Raw genomic sequence first — 18008 nt, forward strand, 5'->3', positions numbered from 1 at the left:
GGGACCAAGGAACTCCCCTCCCACTGATGTCAGATATGGCAGTCCTCTGCAACATATTTAGCTGGAACCACAGACTCATCCATGGATACTCTTTGGTTGGTGGTTTAGTACCTGGGAGCTCTGGGGAATCTGGTTTATTGATATTGTTGTTCTTTCTATGGGGTTGCAATCCCCTGCAGCTCCTTCAGTCCTTCCCCTAACTCTTCCATCGGGGTTCCTGGGCTCAGACCGATGGTTGGCTGTGAGTATCTGCATCTGTCTTAGTCAGATGGTGGTGAAACCTCTCAGAGGACAGCCCTACTAGGTTCCTGTCTTCAAGAACTTCTTGGCATCAGCAATAGTGTATGGGTTTGGTGTCTGCAGATAGGATAGATTCGAAGGTGGGGAGGTCTCTGGATGGCCTTTCCAGTCTCTGCTGCATTTTTTGTCCCTGGGTTTCCTTTACACAGGAACAATTCTGGGTTAAAATTCTGAGATGGGTGGGTAGCACCATCCCTCAACTAGGGGTTATGCCTATCTACTGGAGGTAGTCTCTTCAGGTTCTATCTCCCTCTGTTAGGTATTTTGACTAATGTCATCCCTATTGGGTCCTGAGAACCTCTCACTTCCCTGGCATCTGGGATGTTCTAGTGGTTCCCCCCATCCCCCACCCTCCATTGCTACATATTTCTATTCCTTCTCCTGACCCTCTTGTCTCTTCTCATACTTAATCCTGCCCCTCCCCTTTGGTTCCCCCCCCCTCTCTTCCAGGTTCCTCTCCCTCTCCCCTCCCCCTCCCTCTCCCTCTCTCCCCACCCCCTCCTGTGATTATTTTCTTCTCCACTTCTAAGTAAGATTGAAGCATTCACACTTTCGTCTTCTTTTAACCTTCATATGGTCTGTGAGTTGTGTCATGGGTATTCTGAGATTTTGGGCTAATATCCACTTATCAGTGAGTACATACCATGTGTGTTCTTTTGGGTTTGGGTTGCCTCACTCAGGATGATATTTTGTAGTCCCATCCATTTGCCTGCAAAATTCATGAAGTCAACATTTTTAATAGCTGAGTAGGACTCCATCGTGTAAATGTACCACATTTTCTGTATCCATTCTTCCATTGAGGAACATCTGTATTGTTTCCAGCTTCTGGCTATTATAAATAAGGCTGCTATGAACGTAGTGGAACGCATGTCCTTGTTAAATGTTGGAGCATCGTTTGGGTATATGCTCAGTAGTGGTATAACTGGGTCTTCAGGCAGAACTATTTCCAATTTTTGTAGGAACCATCACATTTATTTTCAAAGTGGTGTACCAGCTTGCAATTCCACCAGCAATGGAGGAGTGTTTCTCTTTCTCCACATCCTCACCAGCATCTGCTGTCACCTGAGTTTTTTTTTACTCTTAGCCATTCTGACTGGTGTGAGGTGGAATCTCAGGATCATTTTGATTTGCATTTCCCTGATGACTAAGGATGTTGAACATTACTTTAGGTGCTTCTCAGACATTCGAATTTCCTCAGTTGAGAATTCTTTGTTTAGTGCTATACCCCATTTTTAATAATGTTATTTGCTTCTCTGGAGTGTAACTTCTTGAGTTCATTGTATATAGTGGCTATTAGCCCTCTATTGGATTGGTCTTTTCCCAATCTACAGGTTACTATTTTGTCCTATTGACAACGTCCTTTACCTTACACAAGCTTTTCAGTTTCATGAGGTCCCATTCGTCAATTCTTGATAATAGAGCCTGAGCCATTGGCATTCTGTTGTGAAAATTTCCCCCTGTGCCAATGAGTTTGAGGCTCTTTCCCACTTTCTCTTCTAATAGATTCAGTGTATCTGGTTTTAGTTGGAGGTCCTTGATCCATTTGGACTTGAGTACATGGAGATAAAATTGGATCAATTTGCATTCTTCTACATGCAGACTGCCAGTTGAACCAGCACCATTTGTTGAAAATTCTTTCTTTTTACCACTGAATGGTTTTGGCTTCTTTGTCAAAGATCAAGTGACAATAAGTGTATGGGTTTATTTCTGGGTCTTCAATTCTATTCCATTGATTTACCTGTCTGTCTCTGTGCCAGTACTGTGTGGTCTTTATCACTATTGCCCTGTAGTAGAACTTGATGTCAGGGATGATGATACCCCCCCCAGAAGTTTTTTAATTGCTGAGAACTTTTGCTATCCTGGGTTTTTTGTTACTGCACATGAAGTTGAGAATTGCTCTTTCTATATATATGAAGAATTGAGTTGAAATTTTGATGGGGATTGATCAAATATGTAGATTGCTTCTAGTAAGATGGCCATTTTTACTATATTAATCCTGCCAATCCATGAGCATGGGAGATCTTTCCATCTTCTGAGATCTTCGATTTCTTTCTTCAGAGACTTGAAGTTCTTGTCATACAAATCTTTCACTTGCTTAGTTAGAGTCACACCAAGGTATTTTATATTATTTGTGACTATTGTGAAGGGTGTTGTTCCCCTAAAATCTTTGTCAGTTTATCCTTTGTATAAAGGAAGGCCACTGATTTGTTTGACTTAATTTTATATCCAGCCACTTTGCTGAAGTTGTTTATCAGCTGTATGAGTTCTCTGGTACAATTTTGGAAGTCACATATGTATACAATCATATTATCTGCAAATAGTGATATCTTGACTTCTTCCTTTCCAATCTGTATGCCCTTGACCTCCTTTTGTTGTATAATTGGTCTAGCTAGGACTTCAAATACTATTTGAAGAGAGAGAGCAGCCTTGTCTAGTCTCTGATTTTAGTGGGATTGCTTCAAGTTTCTCTCCTTTTAATTTGATGTTGGTTATTGACTTACTGTATATTGCTTTCATTTTGGTTAGGTATGTGCCTTGAATTCCTGCTCTTTCCAAGACTTTTATCATGAATTGGTGTTGTATTTTGTCAAAGGCTTTTTCAGTATCTAATGGGATGATCATGTGCTTTTTTTCTTTGAATTTGTTTATATAGTGGATTATGTTGATGGATTTCCATATATTGAACCATCCTTGCATCCCAGGATAAAGTCTACTTGGTCATGGTGAATGGTCATTTTGATGTGCTCTCAGATTTGGTTTGCAAGAATTTTATTGAATATTTTTATATCAATATTCATAAGGGAAATTGGTCTGAAGTTTTCTTTCTTTGTTGGGTCTTTGTGTGGCTTCATGGAACAAATTAGGTAGTGTTTCTTCTGTTTCTGTTTTATGGAATAGTTTGAGAAGTATTGGTATTAGGTCTTCTTTGAAGGTCTGATAGAATTCTGTACTAAAATTATCTGGCCTTGGGCTTTCTCTGGTTGGAAGACTTTTAATGACTGCTTCTATTTCCTTAGAAGTTATAGGACTGTTTGGATGGTTTATCTGATCCTGATTTAACTTTGACACTTGATATCTGTCTAGAAAATCACCCATTTCATCTAGATTTTCCCAGTTTTGTTGAGTATAGCCTTTGGTAATAGAATCTGATGATTTTTTTTAATTTCCTCAGTTTTTGTTGTTGTGTTTCCCTTTTCATTTCTGATTTTGTAAATTAGGACACTGTCTTTGTGCCCTCTAGTTAGTCTGGCTAAGGGTTTATCTATCTTGTTGATTTTCTCAAAGAACCAGCTCCTAATTTTGTTGATTCTTTATATAGTTCTCTTTGGTTTTACTTGGTTGATTTCAACCCAGAATTTGATTATTTCCTGCTGTCTATTCCTCTTGGGTGTCTTGCTTCTTTTTGTTCTAGAACTTTCAGATCGGCTGTTAAGCTGCCAGGGTATGCTCTCTCCAATTTCTTTATGAGTTTTCCACTTAGCACATTGTGTCCCATAAGTTTGCGTATGTTGTACCTTCATTTTCATTAAACTCTAAAAAGTCTTAAATTTTTTCTTTATATCTTCCCTAACAAAGTTACTATTGAGTAGAGAGTTGTTCACCTTCCATAAGTATATGGGCTTTCTGTTGTTTTTGTTGTTATGGAAGACCAGCCTTAGTCTATGGTGAACTGATAGAATGCATGGGATTATTTCAATCTTCTTGTATCTTTTGAGACTAGTTTTGTGGGCAATTATATGATCAGTTTTGAAGAAGGTACCATGAGATTCTGAGAAGGCATATTCTTTTATTTTACAGTGAAGTGTTATCCAGATATCTGTTAAATCCACTTGGTTCATATCTTGATAGTTTCACTGTGTCTCTGTTTAGTTTCTGTTTCAATGACTGTCCATTGATGAGAATGGGGTGTTGAAGTATTCCATTATTATTATGTGATGCTCAATATGTGCTTTGAGTTTAAGTAACATCACTTTTACAAATATGAATGCCCTTGCATTTGGGGCAAAAATGTTCAGAATTGAGAGTTCATCTTGGTGGATTTTTCCTGTGATGGGTATGAAGTGTCCTTTCCCATCTTTTTTGATAATTTTGTTTGAAAGTCTATTTTATTAGATATTAGAATGACTACTCCAGCTTGTTTCTTGGGACCATTTGCTTGGAAAAAAAATTTTCCAGACTTTTGCTCTGAGGTAGTGCCTGCCTTTGTCACTGAGGTGTGTTTCCTGTAGGCAGAAAAATGCTGGGTTCTGCTTACATATCCAGTCTGTTAGCCTATGTCTTTTTATTGGGGAATTAAATCAATTGATGTTGAGAGATACTAAAAACCAATGATTGTTGCTTCCTGTTATTTTTGTTGTTTGAGGCAGTATTATATTTGTGAGGCTGTCTTCTTTTGGGGTTGTCATGAAAAGATTAATTTCTTGCTTTTTCTATGGTGTAGTTTCCCTCCATGTGTTGAGTTTTCCATCTCTTATCCTCTGTAGGACTGGTTTAGTGGAAAGATGTTGTGTAAATTAGGTTTTGTCATGGAATATCTTGTTTTCTCTGTCTATGGTAATTAAGAGTTTTGCTGGGTATAGTAGCCTGGGCTGGCATTTCTCTTAGGGTCTCAAAAAATTCAAGAAAATCAAACAAGGCAGGTAAATTGATCTTCTAATTCCTTGGCATGGGAACAGCCCAGTAACTGTCTTAGATATAAAAATGTCTCTAGACAAAACTTCAGCTAAAATGAGACAATAAGTCTTATTGGTTATGAAGTCCCTAAGATTCTTCATGCCCTTCTTCATATGGCATAAGTGAAGATTTATTACATTTGATTATTGATAAAATTAGCTCATAAAAAAGACAGTTGTCTTTCACCTGCTCAAACAAGGAGCAAAATTTCATCCTTAACTGATCTGTGCACCCTGCACAATCCCTACGAAAATCTTAATGGTACTAAAATTTTGGTTGTGTGTATATATATGTATACACACACACACACACACACACATATATATGTCAGAATGTACAGCTCATCCTCAGAGGTGCTGAACTGACCTGCTTGTCCCCCTACTTCCTGTTGCTGCAATCCTCAGGGATTGCTGCTGATTCCAGATCATCTTACCTCATTCAACCTTTCAAACAGATCCAGTCAGAACTTCAGTCAAGCTCTGAGCCTTCTAAGCATACAGAGACTGGATAACAGAAGCTAAAGCTAGCTTTCTTAAGTCTAACCAATTTTCTAATTTTCCTACCCCTCCCCACCCCTTTAAAGAATTTCTCATTGCCCCTAATTAGCAGGAAGGAGCCATGGAAGAATCATAAGCCGATTCCTTTGGGTTTGGGTGTCTGGTTACAATTATTCTGCAAATTAGATAGGTTGTCATTTTAAGAGATAATTTGGAAGTGGTCATAATTTTGAACGTGGAAGAAATAGATGGAATGGATTTCTAAATATTCTTGAACAAAACAGTGTGTAGCCATAATCTTACACTGGTAGAAATCTTTGTACTTGATGTAAAATTGAATTGGTACAGAATGTATATATTGATATAGAATTAAGGTTTTCATTGGTGTGAATCTGTATATTGATACAAAATTTGAAATTAATATTGTTACTCTTAGATAGGCATTGTGCCTATGCAACTCATTTAAGAACAAGTTGATTAAGTAACACAAGTTAAGTCAGATAGTAAACTCAAGGTTAGGTTAGATTCTAATTTAACTATAATTGAGTGCTTTCAATGTACTCAAATAGAAATGGCGAAGAGTAGCTAAAGTTTAATAGTTCAAATATACTTTACTTAGACAGGCTTCAAAAACATCAGAAATCCACAGAGTGTAACATTTAATGTTATTTCATATTAAGGATCATTTGACTAGAGATGTGTCTACTACTGACAGTACCCCCTTCACAGTTCAAAGAAGATATTGAACATCTTTACCTCTGGGCAAGGTTGCTTATCATGCCAAGGTAGACACGGGACAGAAATTACCTCTTTCATCTACATACAAAATACTGTCCATAATGGACACACTATGCAAAATAGTCAACTGATAGCTCTGCCAATACAGAGTAAATAGTCCTTCATAATTCTGCTTTACAAAGGTCTGTCAGATCCTGGGCCAGAAAGCTGAAGTCTGATGCTCCATAGTTTTGAGAAATGGGGACTGCCCAGGTAGTCTGCTGTCTCTACAAATGTTTAAGTTTAAGAAGCGGTGTTTACTGCTTCCTATATACCCAGGTAGCATTTATCTCATTCTTGGATTTCTGACAGGGTTGAACACTAATTATAGTCCCATAAGCAAATTTAAGTTGTTTAACATTAAAGACATGATATAGAGTAGAAAGCATGATTTTTCAGATGGTGTTATTAGTTAAAATATAAACATAATTCAGAGGTAGAATTGTAACTCTTCAAGTTAGGAGTGATGGTAAGGTACTTTAATTGACAAATATGATGGACTGGATGTTGACTGTATATCATGCTTTGTAATTTACATAATTGTTGTGGTTATGCTCAATTTAGATCTGAGAGGAGAGGTTTGTCTTTCTTTTTAATTGGACAGAAAAGATGAGATGTAGAGGAGTGGGTCTTATGCTTTGATTTCATGGGGAAATCTGTGTATTCTGGGGCTGAAGGTCCTTGTCCCCAGTTGGTTCTTGATCAGTCAATAAAGATGCCAGCAGCCAATGGCTGGGCAGAAAGAAAGAGGCAGAACTTTCAGGTTACCACAGGCTAGGGGAGAGGAGATACTTGGAGAAGAGATGTGGAACAGACTCAGAGCTGTAGGAGAGGTCTTCCAAAATGTAGGCAGAAAAGAAAAGCAGCTCACAGAAGAGCAGCCCAAAAGAGACTTGGGCAGCAAGACCAATGGACTTCACAGAAGGTAACTAAGTTAAGGGCAGATTTAGAGGTTTTGAGCTAGGAGGGAAGGTAAGGACATGCTAACTGCAGAAGTCTTAGAAGAGCCTAGCCACAGAGCCAACAAGGCAGTTTAAGAATGAGCTAATGTGTGTGTCTTTCATCTGTGTATCCAAGATAGTTCCTGGGTGGATGTGTGCCTATGACTCACCAGGAACTTAAAGAGGTATAGCCAAAATTCCTTCAATAGAAAAGGAAAAGAGGAAAAAAAAAAGAGCAAAGGTCATACAATAGTGTTGGACATAGAGAGTAGGCACTGCACAGGGAAAATTAGCCAGCATCTCTCCACACCCCAGGAAACTCATGACACCCCCAACATGTCAGCCAATCCCTGTGAAAGTGAAAACAACCTCAATTCTCACAACACTTTCTTCTGGAGTCATGAAAGCTCCCACAGAAAGCCATCATGAGAGAGTCTCACCAAAGGGCTTAATTCACTTCCGAAGGCAGATCCCTCTGTGCTTTTAGCACTCCTGTGTGGGTGTGGGCACTGGCAAGCTGCCACAGAGATGTGTTCAGACAAATTGTAGGGCTGAGAGATGACGTCAGATCAGACAGGGTGCTACACTGGTGTCTCTTACCCTCACAGGGAAAGAGTTTTACACCACTGAAATGGCATCACATAAGAAGCCAGAAGGCAAGCATTCTGACAGAGGGGCCACCTCAGTGAACTGTCTGCTTGAGACAACCACAGCACTGGATGACAGAGGTGATGAGCAAGGAGATATTAGCAGAATCAACAGCCACTGTGAGGACGGGCTCCTCCGATGGGGAAATTATTTTTCATTGTCTAAGGAAAAACTAAGTATCCTGTAGAACTGCCTCAAACCCAGGCCATTGGGGCTGAGACAACAGACTCTTGAATCCTGATAGGAAAGGAGAGGATGGGAGGCAGAAGGATGCTGTCCTGGCTGGTTTTATGTGTCAACTTGACACTCGTGTCATAGCAGAAGGAGCTTCAGTTGAGGAAANGCCTCCATGAGCTCCAACTGTAAGACATTTTCTCGATTAGTGATCAGAGAAGGACCAGCTCACTGCTCACTGTGGGTGGCGCCTGGGCTGCTGATCCTGGGTTCTATAGGACAGCAGACTGAGTAAGCCATGGGAAGCAAGCCAGTAAGCAGCCCCTCTCCATGGCCTCCGTATTCAGATCCTGCCTCCAGTTTCCTGCCCTACTAGAGTTCCTCTCCCAACTTCCACTCATGGTGGACTTGACCTGGAAGTGTAAGCCAGATAAACCTTTTGCTCCCCAACTTGCTTTCTGGTCATGATGTTTTCTCGAAGCAATAGAAACCCTGACCGAGAGAGATGCTGTGGGTGGCACACCAAAGCTCAGAGCCTTGCTGGCATCCTGAGGGTGAGGCTCGGGCTGCTTGTTCCACCTCCCTGGCTCAGTGGCAGACATGGGTGGTCGCGGAGCATTTGCGAGTGCCAAGAAGGCACACGTGAGAATCGAGCAAGCAATCTCAAGTACTCACAAGGACTTAACTATGTGGTAACTGGTGACTCTAATAACCTAGGTTAACTGAGATTATAGTATGCCAAAAACTTAAATGTCTTTTCTGAAAAATCACAAATGCATAAAAAAAATCTCCCATTCCTCAGAAAGGTGGGAACACAGATCTGTAGTCTTTGATAGAGGACAGATGTAAAGTAACTCTTTTTATAAGGTTTATTTTTTATGTGTATGAGTGTGTTTGCCTGTGTATATGTCTGTGTAACACATATGTGGCTGGTACCCAGAGAAGTCATTAGATTCCTTGGAACTGGAGTTACAGTGGTTAGGAGCCTCAAACCAGATCAAAGACTCATTGTGATGAACATTTGTAAGTAAAGATGTGTAGACAAAATGGTATTCTGATACACTGCAGCTTCCATGGTGAATTTTTTTTGCTTATTTGTTTTCTTTGGGGGGTTGGGCAGTTGCAAGGGCAGGGAATGGATATGGAGGGATGGGGGGATGAATGGAATTGGGGTGCATACTATGAAGTATACAAGGAATAAAAAGATTTTTTTAAGTTGGAACAAGAAGAGTAGGGGGTGGGATCTAGAGGAAAGTGGGCCCTAAACCTTTGTCCCATGAAACCACTATGGAAGTTTCAGGAGAGTTTAGCTCTGTGATGTGACTGAAATCAGTCTTACGTTGTCTCCAACTTTATGCTTTTTCTTTGGAATTACTTTAGTGGTTCAGAGACTTTTGTGCTTGTAAACAAAATTTGTCCAACAGTGTTTTGATGGTTTCATTGAATCTGTTGATTGTTTTAGGTGTGTAATTATTAAAACAATATTTATACTTTCGATATGTGAATATGTAAAAAGCATGGCCGGGGAGAAAATGGGGTGTTAAAGAGAAGGGGGCATTGCAAGGGAAGGAACAGGATGCAGATTTAACCAAAACATGCTGTATGTGTGGATGATATTGTGAAATAATAAAACATATTAAGCCGGGCGTGGTGGCGCACGCCTTTAATCCCAGCACTCGGGAGGCAGAGGCAGGTGGATTTCTGAGTTCAAGGCCAGCCTGGTCTACAGAGTGAGTTTCAGGACAGCCAGGGCTATACAGAGAAACCCTGTCTTGAAAAACCAAAAAAAAAAATATTATAAAGACTAAAATGTCATAAGAAACCTCTCATGTGTAATTGATGCATGCTAGAGAGGAAAGAAAAACTGCGTAGATCAGTGTCAGAGTGCTCTTTCTTGCTTCTGGCAGAAGCACAGCACACAAAGCTTAATCATAATGGGACTTTAATAGAAGGATGCTGGAACACACACACTTAAACACACACATACAAACTCACACACATCAACATATACACACACCAACATACACACACACACTTATTCACACAATCATACACACTCACACACACATATACTCACTCACACAGTGCACACACACAAATATACATACAGTTACACTCACACACTCACATACATACAGTCATATATACTCACACACCAACATACTCACATACATTCACATACACACTCACACACATTTACACAACCAACATAATCACACACATATTCACTCACATACTCACACACTCTCTCATACACACACAGTTACACACTCACACACATGCACATACACACACCCACATACACACATACACATTCACACACACTCATACACATTCTCACACAGTCACACACACTCATACACTCAATCACAAGCACACACTCACATACACACTCACACACACACCAGCATACTCACACATGCTCACACACATATACACTCACACACACACACCCATACACATACACTCATACACACACATATATACTCAGACACACACACACAGTCACACACATTCACATGCATATATACATACACACACTCAGTACCTAAATCTAGGTCTCCATGCCACAAGGACACTTCTTTCTCTGACTCCTTTTACATTCTCTCCAAACAGGTTTTCTTCCTGTGACTGACAGCAGCCTTTAGCAGCCCTTGACCCCCATCCTCTCCACTCCCCCACATAAGATGCCTTCATCACCAGCTCTTCATAGAACCAACTGAGGAAAGGCATCTAACAGGACAGGATTTTGTCACATGTCCTGTCCTTAAACCAACCACTGCAACCAGAGAAATGGGGTTCTATGCCCACCTCTGGTCAAGGCCAAGGAGTCATGGAGTTTGCAACCCTTAATAATCACAAGGAAGGAGACTAGGAACAAGTTCCCCTACCCCAGCCAAATAGGTGCTTCTGTTAGATTAATGACAGTTATTGGTGCAGGATCTCATTTGAGTAGAGGCTGTCTTGGAAGCCAGGCCTCAACCCAATGGAATGTTTCCAGTGAATCCAAGTTCATTAATGAAGACTGAAGAAGGGAGAATCTTGCAGAGTCCACAGAGAACCTCAGAAGGTGACTTCTTCCTCTCCTCCCACACAACGAGAACTGAAAACCAGGCATTTGTATCTGTTGCTTCTCCTTTTAGGTTTAATTCAACTTGAGAGGACTCTGAGCCTTAAGCAAGTGAGCAAGGGAAAGTCTGTTGGTTGTGTGGGTAATAAATAACGTCTCTCTCTCTCTCTGAGAGATGTGATGCTCGACTCCACTAAGCCACTTGGTGACTGCCATCTGACATTACAGAAGCTTTTCCTGTGAGACCACAAATATCTAAGCCATTTCCCTTCTCAGAAGACTCCAGCTAATGGCTTTCTGTGCTATTAGTGGAACATATCCAACAATCTTTGATTTGTGGTTGTGTGATTGGGCCCTGAAAGGAGAGGCTGTTTCCTTGCAAGGAGGGATAATTGCCTGGGAATTCTTCAGAGTGATATCATTCCTGTGGAGTTGGAGGGGACATCAATTTTCTTGACACTGAGGATGTTTGGGGGGGGGGGGCGAGAACTTTTGAATCTCATCACACAAACCCAAAGCCACAGCTTAGCAGATCAAACCAAATAACTTTAAGCAAAATGGTCAGCCTTCAGACTGTGTCTAGGTCAAGTGATGTGTGTGTGTGTGTGTATGTGTGTGTATGTGTGTGTGTGTGTGTATGTGTGTGTGTGTATGTGTGTGTATGTGTGTGTGTGTATGTGTGTGCAGGCAGGGTGAGGAGTATCCGTATGTGAGATGTATTTGTTCATGGTGTGACAACCTATGGTGCCAGTCCTCAGGTACCCTCCACCTTTTGTCTCTCAGTGGCCTGGAACTCGACATGGGCCAGTCTAGTTGGCTTTTAATCCTGGAGATCCCCCTGTCTCTGCTTCCTATATCACAGTATTTGGATCACAGGTGTGCTCCAAAAAATAAAAATAAGAATAAAAACTTTGGCTTCTGTAGACCCAAATTCCAGTCTTCAACTTGTAAGGGAAATGTGTTACCAACTGAACCATCTCCCCAGCCCTCTGCCTATGAATTCTGAATCCTTCCCAGTCACTGTGGTGCAGTCAGAGTGGGAAGAGGACACCAAGTACGCCTCATTAACAGGAGAGAAGACAACAGTTTGAACCGGACAGTTGCAAGAAGAGCCACGTGCTCATGGTCCCACGTTAGGAGTCTTTGGCACCATCTGCTCCCAAGGAAATGACCCTAACGATCATCGCTATATGATTGATGCTTCCAAGGCCCCAGCAGGAAGGACACCATTTGTTTTGATGCTGGAGACCTATCTTCCTTTTGAAAGCATAACAGCCAAAGGTTATCTTGGGCACAGAAGGGACTTTTTGTCCTTAATGAGTTTTTTTTTTTTCTTTCGGAATAATTTGAGATTTGCAGGAAGGCTGCTGATACAGTGCAGAGAATCCCTGTGTGCCTGCCATCTACTGCTGGTCACAGCTTTCACTACCTTTGTCAGAATGGACAAGTGGAGGCTTGCATGGATGCTGTTGAAATGCCTGGGGTTTCTCATTGATGCCCCAGAACCTCATACTCTTCAAGTCTCAACTTCTTAGTCTCAGCCAGTCTGGGACACATTCTGACATTCCTCATTCGCCACAGTCTTCATGGCTTTAAAGGGCCCTGGTCCAGTGTTTGGTAGGAGGTTCCTCTGTCCTTTGGTCTGAATCTGTCAGACTAGGGCTGTGAAGTTTTCTGGAAGAGGTGCCTGGGACAGTTTACTTTTAGAGTGCAGGTAACTCAAAAGTTAATGGCTTGCTTTAAAACCAAAGAGACAAAGGGGGCTTTGTCTCTTCCAGCCTGTTTTTAATGATGTCATATGCTGATTTTGTGATGAATTTTTCCAATTCAAGTTTCTAACTCCTTTAAACAGTGAGCCCCAGGCCTCTGCAGGGGCCACAGGTGGGTAAGCAGGTGGCTCCTTCTAGAACAGTGGGTCTCAACCTTCCTAATGCTGCCACCCTTTAATACAGCTCCTTGTGTTGTGGTGACCCCAACCATAAAATTATTTTTGTTACTACTCCATAACTGTAATTTTGCTACTGTTCTGAATTATAATGTTAATATCTGATATGTCCAGTGGTCTCAGGCTACCCTTGTGAAAGGGTTGCTCAACCCCTCAAAGGGGTCATGACCCACAAGTTTTAGAGTTGGGTGCTACCTGCAATGCCCCACAGCATTAGCTGCCGTGGGTCATGCCCATGGTGTTGGGCTGAAGTGGAATTTTCCACAAGTCTATCATACTGCTTTTATAACAGAAAATGACCCAGATGAACTACCAAGTCAAGGAAAACGATGCAAGAACAAAAGAGGTGGCAGCTGCGTCTTAGGAGGACTTCATTTTCCTAGTGATGGGAAATGGCATGAATGGAGTCTAAGAGTTGTGTGTGACTCTCTACCCTCTGGTCACATGACCTTCCCTTGTGTTTGGCAACAGAATGGAGGGACCCAATTCAAGGGAAGCTGGCTGAGAAGGAAGCTAATAAATGATGGGGTATGACAGCGACAACCACCCTCCCCTTGACTTCCTAAGCTCTCTGTGTCATGTGCTGGGACAGGGCCACTCACTGAGGGCCATATACTTTTACCTTTATCTCGTTTGGATCTTTGTTCCTGCAAATCCCAACGGAGAAGCCTGTTTGAGACATGGGGAAAGCCTTTCTGACGTCTCCTCTTTCCCTGTCCATCCCGGCTATCAGTGTTCCACCCTCTCTTCAACCCTCTGTCCCTTACGTTGATTGGAGACAGGTGTTTCCTTATGTTGTCTAGGATGGCCTGAACTCCTAGGCTCAAGCAATCCTTCTGCCTCAGCCTCCCCAGCTTGAGGTGACAGGCTCATGAACTGTCAGTGCTGCCAGTGCTGTCACAGAACCCAGAATCTCCTGTCATGGTTCAGAATTCTAATCCCCAGTCGCCTCTTCTCAGACAGTGATAATAGCCCCATTCCCTCCTTTCCCACACTCCCCTAATAACCCTAGCTTCCCCACAGGCATCGGGGTGACCACAGCACACTTCCAAGCACCCCACTAATGTGGTTATCCCAGTCAAGAGCAAACCCAGGGCAGAGGAGGGTGAGTGAGTCCTGGACCAGACATGAGGAGATCTGGTGGTCCTGGTTCCAATGCCATTGGTACCAAGCAACTACCTTACCTCTGTTTTATCAGCAATCAAATCAGACACCATGTTTATCCTCCTTACCCACCTCCTGGTTTCTGAGGTATAAACATAAGCAAAACACTTAGTGTCTCACTGGTCCTCTTGTCCCGCAAGCCCATGCCAAGTCCTCCTCTGTCTACCATGAGCCTCAGTTTGCTGACCCTGTAATCACATCACTTTGTCACTTGCTGGTCACACCTGCACTCCTAATCCTCATACAAGTGTGTTAAGGACAACGGGCTCTCAGGCAAACATGGGGCCTGATAGAGCATCCCTGCTCTGGCCCCTGATGTAGACAGGGCATATTGAGTAAACAAGAAGAACCAAGCAGGTGAACAAACAAGTACCGCATGTGTGTTTGTAAACTGTTGGGCTGTACATGTATGTGAAAGGCCAGATGAGATTTGGCCACCTAACCTGTCCAGATCAGCTGCCTTCTCTAAGAACTTGCTCTGTCCTGTGGCCTGGGTCTCAAACCTGACCCTGCCCTCTAGCCAGGGTCTGGCTGCAGCTGAAGACACCGGTCTCAAATCTGCTTATCAACTGACTGTCAAGATGTCAACAGTTTCTCCCACTATCTCAGCTATCGCCCAGACAATAAACCAGAAGATGAATGTAACTGAATTGGAACATTATATGGAGTCAGAGCTGGGACAACCATGTGGGTCCGTTCCAAGGACCAGAATCCAACAAGGCAAGAAGAGCTGGAAAGAAAGACCCGGAAGAGATCGTCTTGGCCTCAGAACTGGTTTCCCCAAACCCCATTTGCACTTCTGGATCCCTGGTTTTATTCTGTCATTGGACATCTAGAGATGGCGTCTGGGCATTATACAGATTCTTCTTTGCATAGTCTGGAGAAGGGTGGGGCTTATTTCTTAAGGGGAATCATAGTAGACTCGGACCCCCTCTTTAAAAGAGCTCCTCCAGAAACTACACCAGGAAAAATCTTTACTTTGGATGAAATGACCCAGAATTATCCCTGTCTAAAAGAACCCCAGAGACAAAAAATGGTGAAGAGACTGAGGGAAAGGAGGTCCAGTGACCGCCCACCTGGGGATCCACCTCATGGGAAGACACTAAGTCCTGACACTGTTACTGATGCTCTGATGTGCTTACACACAGGAGCCTAGCATGGCTGTCCTCTAAGAGGCCCAACCAGCAGCTGACTAAGACAGATACAGATACTTACCCAACCACTGAACTTGGGAAGGATTAAAGAAGCAGATGAGGAGGGCAACCCCCTAGGAAGACCAGCAGTCTCAACTCACTTGGACCCCTGAGAGCGCCCAGAGACTGAGCCACCAACCATGCAGCAAACATGAGCTGGTCTGAGGCCCCCAACACTATATAGCAGAGGACTGCCTGGTCTGGCCTCAGTGGGAGATGTACACTCAAGAGACTTGAGACTCCAGGGAGTGGGGAGAGCATTCTGTCAGGCACAGGGGGAAGGAGGAATGGGGTGAGGAATTGTGGGAGGGGGGACCGTGATGGGGGGGAGCAACGGCTGGATTGTAAATAAATAAGTAATTTTTAAAATAAATAAATTAGAAATATATGTTTTCTGCCAGGCAGTGGTGGTGCACGCCTTCAAACCCAGCACTTGGGAGGCGGAGGCGGAGGCGGAGGCAGGCAGATCTCTGAGTTCAAGGCCAGCCTGCTCTACAGAGTGAGTTCCAGGACAGCTAGAGCTACACAGAGAAACCCTGTCTCAAAAAAAACAAAAACAAAAACAAAAAAAAGAGAAAAGAAATATATGTTTTCTGATCTGATGTCAGAACAATTAAAATCAAATAAATAACAAGCACAAAAACAAAGCCAGATTCTAGTTTCTCTCCAAAGCTGAACAAAGTTACAATCTACTATATGGGAAGGGCTAGGAGGCAGTAAATAATTTCAGAAGCAGGCTTCGTCTGCCCTCTGCTGGGCTCCAGGTGAATTACAGCCCTTGCTACAATCAGAAAGGAATGGTGAGGTTTGGCCGGTTAGCAGCCCCCTAAGCAGGAAAGCAAAGGCTCAAAGCAATGGTTCTCAACCTTCCTAATGCTGTGACCCTTTGATGTTGTGGTAACCCTCCAACCATAAAATTATTTTTGTTGCTACTTCACAATTGTAATTTTGCTACTGCTATAAATCATAATGTTTGTGTTTTCCGATGGCCTTAGGTGACCCCTGTGAAAGTCTTTCAACCCCCCACCGAGGAGGGCGCGACCCACGGGTTGAGAACTGCTGCCCTAACGAGGAGTCATGGATGTGTGGCTCACTAATGTGTCCCCACATGTAGCTTAGTGTGTGAGATACATTTAATATATGTTCTGGGTGAATGAATGAACAAGAAAGTCATGCTTCCAACTCGGAGCAGGCATGGAATTGTGAGCCAAAAGAAGAGGAGGAGAAAGAAGAAGAGGAGGGGAAGAAGAGGAGGGAGGGAGGGAGGGAGGGAGGGAGGGAGGGAGGAAGGAAGGAAGGAAGGAAGGAAGGAAGGAAGGAAGGAAGGAAGGAAGGGAAAAACAGAAAGACAAACATGTTTTACAATGTCCTTATTCATACATGCTTAGAAATAACCTGGTGCAGCCCAAGAAGGAAGACCAAAGTGTGGGTGCTTCAGTGCTTCTTAGAAGTGGGAACAAAATACTCCCAGGAGGAAATATGGAGGCAAAGTGTGGAGCAGAGACTGAAGGAAAAGCCATTCAGAGACTGCCCCCACCTGGGGATCCATCCCATATACAGTCACCAAGCCTGGACGTTATTGTAGATTCTGGGAAGTGCTTGCTGACAGAAGCCTAATATAGCTATCTCCTGAGAGGCTCTGCCAGAGCCTAACAAATACAGAGGTGGATGCTCTCAGCTAATCATTGGATGAGTTGGAGAAGGGACTGAAGGAGCTGAGGGGATTTGCAGCCCCATGGAGGAAGCAGCAGTGTCAACCAGTCAGACCCCCTAGAGCTCCCAGGGACTGGACGACCAACCAAAGAGTACACATGGAGGGACCCATGGCACTGGCCACATATGTGGCAGAGAATGGCCTTGTTGGCATCAGTGGGAGGAGAGGCCCTTGGGCCTGAGGGTGCTCGATGCCCCAGTGTAGGGGAGTGCCAGGGAGGGAAGATGGGATTTGGTGGGTGGGTGAGGGAGCACCCTCAAAGAGGCAGGGGAGGGGGATAGGGTAGGGGGTTTCAGAAGGGGAGACCTGGAAAGAGGAAAACATTTGAAACGTAAATAAAGAAAATATCCAATAAAAAAGGGGGGGGAGAAAAAATAATGACCTGGTGCCCATGAGGCATGCGCTGTCGCCTGGACACCAATCAGAAACAATCTTCAAATAATTCCTACAGGCCACGCAAACCACCTCAATTAGACCATTCAGACTTCAAAGATGTAAGTGAAGTTTCTATATATGCCTGCCAAGAAATTACTTCTCTGGGAGTCTAGCATCTAAAAGCCATGGAGTGAATAAAGCCAAAGAATTGCCTGAAAGACAACAGAGGTGATTGGAAACCATACAATTGTCCATGTCATCTTCAGCTCCCAGGTGGACTCAGCCATCCAGTGACATGTCCTTAGTGACAGCAAATTTGGTGACACAGGCATCATCTTTACTGGGGGTTCTGTTTATTGAATATAAACAATTCATACTAGGGCTAAGAGTTCAACATTCCATGTACCTTAGTAAACTACCTACCTGAGAGAAAATGGGACTTCAGTGAGGAGTCAGCATGACACTGGGAACATCCTTATATACGTGTGCATCACAAGAATCCAGAATCCGATTCCAAATAGGGATTTAGGGCCCTC

Source organism: Mus caroli, chromosome 17 (genome assembly GCF_900094665.2).
Source record: "Mus caroli chromosome 17, CAROLI_EIJ_v1.1, whole genome shotgun sequence".
Taxonomy (NCBI): Eukaryota; Metazoa; Chordata; class Mammalia; order Rodentia; family Muridae; genus Mus; species Mus caroli.